A 6,080-nucleotide genomic window follows, 5' to 3' on the forward strand; every position below is an offset into this window, starting at 1 on the left:
AAAAGCAGAAGACGGTACTGCACTGTTTGGCACCATGTAGATATGCATATGTAAATATTTATTTGTATGCAGTTTGAAACATTTTGAAGCTAATTTTATTGGGGAGAAAACTGCTATACACTCCTCGTGTCTTTTCAGAGTAACGAGAAATATTTTAGATTATGTATTGGTACTGTGTTTTTTAGCAAGCTTGTTGTATGTGAATGCAAAGCCAATGGACCTGCAGAGCTTTCTGGTTGTCTCCATCTCTACTGGAGTTTTCCTGCATCTGCAGTGTTACGTTTTCCACTGATATGTTTTGCCTTTGACAAACATGTGTTCCGTGTATTTGATTTAACAGATAAGGATCTAAAAGTTGATTCAAAAAGGTAAGGACTATGACTATGTTCCACAGGGTGCATCTTGACAGCTGGGCCGTTACGTTGAGTGGAGGAGTACTTCCAAGCAAATCAGACTGCTCACTTGCTTGGACCTGTTGGTCATTTATCTCTTAAACTTCATGTTTTTTTAAAGTACATGTATTTACTTTTAGGCAAGCATGCAGTTTTAAGCGGTGACGACTTTCATGCAGTAAGAGGGAGTGAACTTATTTCTGACTTTTTAGTGGCATATTTTCTGTGGTTTTATGCAATCTTAAAATAAAGAAGTCTACTGTATTTCTTTATTATTATTATTCATTCTTCACAGCTACCCCAATGAAAACACTGACTTTCCTACTGCAAAGAAAAACCTTAGAGATAGAATTGAGATTTCCCAAACAGCCTGAAGGAATATCTGAAAGATACAGGTGTAATGAAGTTGGTGTCCTGCTAACTTAAAGATTCTGAAAAGGATGTGAATTCTACCTGCTGGTGAAGCACACTAATTTTTTTAAGAACTTGATGCAAGACAATAGCATCCTGCCCACAGATTTATTAGGTTTTGAGTCAAACTCTTCTAACCAGTTTATACTTGCAGAGCATATTGTTTATTTCTGACTTTTTAATGGAATATTTTCTGTGTTTTATGCAATCTTAAAATAAAGAAGTCTACTGTATTTCTTTATTATTATTATTCATTCTTCACAGCTACCCCAATGAAAACACTGACTTTCCTACTGCAAAGAAAAACCTTAGAGATAGAATTGAGATTTCCCAAACAGCCTGAAGGAATATCTGAAAGATACAGGTGTAATGAAGTTGGTGTCCTGCTAACTTAAAGATTCTGAAAAGGATGTGAATTCTACCTGCTGGTGAAGCACACTAATTTTTTTAAGAACTTGATGCAAGACAATAGCATCCTGCCCACAGATTTATTAGGTTTTGAGTCAAACTCTTCTAACCAGTTTATACTTGCAGAGCATATTGCAAACCACAGGGCTTAAAATAGTGTCTCAGTTTTATAGTTGGTAAAACAGAGACCCAGAAGAGGATGTAAGAGTCAGAACTGTGTCACAGAAATCCTGACTTGGCAAACCACAGGGTTTAAAATAGTGTCTCAGAGACCCAGAAGAGGATGTAAGTCAGAACTGTGTCACAGAAATCCTGACTTCCCTGTGTATTGTTTATGTGTAACTTATCACAGATCTGTTGGTGCTCTTAGAGTCTATTTGAATAGATTTGTTACGAGTTAATCTCCATTATTTGGCTTAGTCTTGCACCAAGACTTCAGCTGCTATCAGCATATGCTTATGCTGGCACAACATCCATCAGATGAAATACGTAGCTTCTACTGGAGCTGTGTTTTGTAAATAATGGGGGCTGGTGGGAGGAATGTGCAGACCCAAACTAATGGCAACGCCTGGTTAGCATCCAACCACTAGATAACCCTGACACGGGGACTAGCCCCAGACACTTATCTTTCCGAGATGCCTCATTCTGACTTCCAAAGTAAAAGCATAGTCTGTAATTTTCTTATCTAAAAATAACAAAGCATGACTTTGCTGAAATACCAATGTGTCAGGGACTGTATCCAGGCTGCTCTTCTGTGATTTATGTTTCCTGTGAATCCTTGCTAAGTACATCAGGATCCAAAAATGTGAACTAGCATGCCCCAACAAGGATGCAACCGTCCCCAGCAGAAGGCCAAGTGCCTGTCCTGAGTACTCATGAGTAATTTGTCATGCCTTGGCATATACTTTGATAGGCAGGACGATCTCTTCCAGGCTCCATTCTTTCCTGGGAATTTGACTATTGCCCACCATCAAAGGCTTAAAGCTTGTTGGGGTTATCGGCAGTAAATCAGTTCTTAAAAAGTTAAATAAATCAGCTGCTCTCTACAGGGGAGTGATGGTAAGTGTTTATGGCCTTGAGGCATCCCAAAAATGCATCACTCCCTCCGCTTGCCCTGCGGTAATGGAGCTATGGCTCTGGCTGTCTCCTCTACTGGCCCCTTCTCCCTCCTGGTCCCCTTGAGCTCAAAAGGCAGCGACGACCACATGTTCTTCTTGCCTTGTGGGTAGAAAAACTGCCCTTTGCCTGGCAGCAGTGCAGGCTTTCAAATGTGTTCTTCCACCTGAACCAACTTGAGCTCAAACTCCTTCTGTACGTGAGGACATGAGGCTGGGCTGAACAGGGCCCCCAGGGGCTTGGTGCCAACTGGGTGCTGTTTGTGAGCCCATCTTGAAGCACACGAGCTCAGAAGGTCAGCCCTTTGGGTGTCTGAGGTCCTGAAGGTGCTCAGTGCATCACGCAAAACTTGCCGGGGCACCCCGAGCTGCAGGGCAGAGTCCCAGATGGGATCTGGTGGTGTTGGCGCAACAGGTGAAATGGCTCCTGTCCATCTGGACCTGTTCAGGCTTTGGCCCAGAGCCCGTGCATGGAAGCAGCCAAAGGGTGACAGCTCCAAAGCATGTGTATCCAACCCTGCCCACGCCGGCCTCAGCTGGAGCCCGCTGGTGAGGCCGGCACTGGGCCCTGTGTCATCTCTGGGGGCAGCGGGGGGCAAAGCATGGCCAAGGACTCAGGATTTTTGGCTGTTCCTTGAGGGATATGAATCCACTGCTCTCCCAGCCTGGAATGCTCCATGTGGGAACAGGCACCACATATCCTGCCTCCACAGTCCACACCAGTCCGTTACCAAAGCTGTTGTGAATTACAGAGTTTATGCGGATTCAAGGCACAAGGGCATGGAAAAGGAGGCCATTGGGGGCTACTGAATACGCAGAAATGGCTCCCAGCTGATAGAAGATAGTCCTGGTGGGAAGACCCTCTTTCCTGGGAAGACCCTCTTTCCTAGGCATCTCCTTATGGTGACTGCTGATGATGGGATAGGTATCTCCTTATGGTGACTGCTGATGATGGGATACCAGACTAGAAGGACTCTTGGCATGATTCAGGAGAGGCTTGATGTCAAGGGAGAACAGGACAGCAGTCAGCAGAGGCAAAGGACAGTAGATGAGGGAGGTGGCTGGATGAGGAGAAACAGGGCTGAGGAGCCAGCAGTCACTCAATAAAACTGATGCAAGGCAGGGCCCTGATTGCCAGATAAGCCCTGCCCAGTGCCCCAGCCCTCTGGTGAGAGTCTCTGCCAAGAAACCACTGCACAAACATAGCCGTTGTGGCCTTGAACTGCACAAAGTGGGTGCAGTCTCCAGCCCCCAGTTTCTCCAGGTGGCCTCACCTCCAGAGCCAGCGCTGCAGGTGGTCAAGTTTCCCAAACGCATCCTATTGCTCAGCACCCCGGCAGTTGAAAATCAAACTCGGGACCATCACCCCAAGAGGGGGATAGATGGCAGCACAGTCTATGCTGAACAGATGCTGAAAGCTGCTCCCAAAAAGGGCACTTTAACTTCAGAGCATGGCCATGCCCACAGCTTTCTGCTGATGGCCTGCCACGACGGGCAGCACCAAGTGCTGGAGGGTCTCAGGTTTTGCAGTTCAAGAGGATAAAGAAAATCAGTTGTACCAGTAGTTGGTACCCGTGGCCCATGCCATCCTCATCACTGCACCACATCCTTGTTTCCACAGCTGGAAAAACCACCAAAGTAGGCAAAGCTGCAGATGTTGATTCTGCAGCAGAGCCCGGCTTGGTACCTCTTCCCCCATTGCGTGGGGTGGTGGGGGATGTCATCCTCATTTTTACAGCTCCCCATTCATGGAGCCACTGAGGATGTAACGAAAGGGGCCATGAGGCAAGGAGCCACAGCTGAAAATTGTAGTTTTATTTAATACTAAGCAATTTTTTTTGATGTGCCAAATGGTGAGGGAAACTTCCATCACTACCTTGTATTAGCCAGGGAAGGCCAAGGAGAGAGGGATTCTAGTTATTTCATTATTTTCTTTTAGTTACTGAAACATGTGTACAAAATGATAGCACTGGTTTTAAAATTGCCCTGAAAGCCTTTTCCTTGAAATATATAGCAGCGAGTGTCTTCAGCCTAACCAGAAAGTGCTGTGGATGCGCTGGGGGAAAACCTGATGGCAGACAGTTTGTTCTGCAGGACGCCAGGGTGGAGGGGTTTATAGCCCTCCTGCCTCAGCTCCAAGCTGGTTTCTGACCTAGAATTCAAACGTTTCATCAGAGTATTTCTCTTAGATCTCTTATCTCTAGCAAATAAAACTCAGAGGTGAGATACCACCTCCCAGTGATTAAGCAACAAACTGCGTTGATTCCCTGGTTAATGATTATCCAAGATCTTTGGAGCTTGGCTAAAGTTTAAGCCCTTGGGGAGCGCAAAACTTTGAGAGGACAGTGCTGGTACCAACTGATGAGTTTCCCTCAGGCCTGCAATCCAGCCCCTGAAGCAGCCAGCTCCCCTTCTCCTGCTGGGGATGGGGTATCTGGGAGCAGCTGTGGGGCACAGGGTGGTGGCCAATGCTGAGCTGCTGGGAGAAGCTTGGTAGCAGTGACATGGCACTGGGTAGCAGGAGGGCACGGGCTGCAGCAGTGCCCTGGGCTGGGTACCAGGGGCAGGGCTGTGATAACCTCCCTGGGTGACCTCCAGCCTGGCTGGTTGCCTTCACTGCCTTCTCCTGCCGCCCACGCTGGTCAAGCTGGTGCTTTCCTCCCTTCCCTTGAGTTCTTCCCCTTGTGAAAAACTCCTCTCTTATGCAAGGCAGATCTTTTTGTATTTTCTTTTTTTTTTTTATGATCTGCAAGCATTACCAGTAACTCCTTTTTTGAAAATAAAAATAAAGCTGAGCTTCCAAATAGAAGGAATTATCTACTCAGGGCACCTGCCTTTAGGTGGAGCCTTTGGATGTCTCCCAGATGATATGTTGCACCTGATGTAAGTCACATCTGACCACACAGCTAGTGCTGGTGGGGAGAGACTTGCTCTGTGTGCAAGGGTGCTCACCGTTTTGTCATTTCTGACCCTGTGATACATCCAACACTTTTGTCCTGTAGCCAGCAAGCTGGACTTTTGCAACAGCAGGAAAGAGAGAAGCCTCTCTCACTCCTTTCGAACCAGGACCCCAGAGAGGTGCTGTCACAGTAAGAGATCTGTTAAAGAAAAGTTTCTTTGCCATCCATCCTGCCTTTGTTTTGTTCCTGTAAGCAAGAGGTAGGAGAGCTGGAATACAGATCCATGCAAATAGTTAATTTTCCATAGCCCTGGTAACTTGGAGAGGGGCTGTTCCTCCTCTCTACACTCTGCCTCACTGGAATAAAATATTTCTCCCTAAAACAAACAAACCAAACTGTATCCATTCAGAGTTCTGTGAGAGTTTTTTTCAGGCTTCTCTTGAAACAAACAAGCCAATTGATCTTAGTGTCAGATGGATAAACGTGTGGTTGCCCCCCAAAAGCACCAAGTACCATTTTCCAGGTTAAATACCACCCTAATGGGTGGTACTGGTGGAATTAGCTAGTAGTTGAGCTTACTGTACTTTGGATAAATGGCTGTCAGCTGGGGCAGATGAAGCCCAGACTACAGCAGGTAAACAGCTGGAGCAGACCTCAAGGACGTGTCCTGAACAAAGGGCAGATGGTCATTCTCACACCCCTGTTCTTTGAATTAATGACCATTTAAATATTTGATATTGTGTGCAACAAGTCCAAGCGGAGTGACCTTACAGCATCCTTGAAGCCGTTAGTTTGGATGCTCTTATCCGGGGAAGATAGGACCAAACTGAACACGGGTCTTCTGCATGAAAATT

Source organism: Calidris pugnax, unplaced genomic scaffold (genome assembly GCF_001431845.1).
Source record: "Calidris pugnax isolate Ruff unplaced genomic scaffold, ASM143184v1 scaffold51, whole genome shotgun sequence".
Classification (NCBI taxonomy): Eukaryota; Metazoa; Chordata; class Aves; order Charadriiformes; family Scolopacidae; genus Calidris; species Calidris pugnax.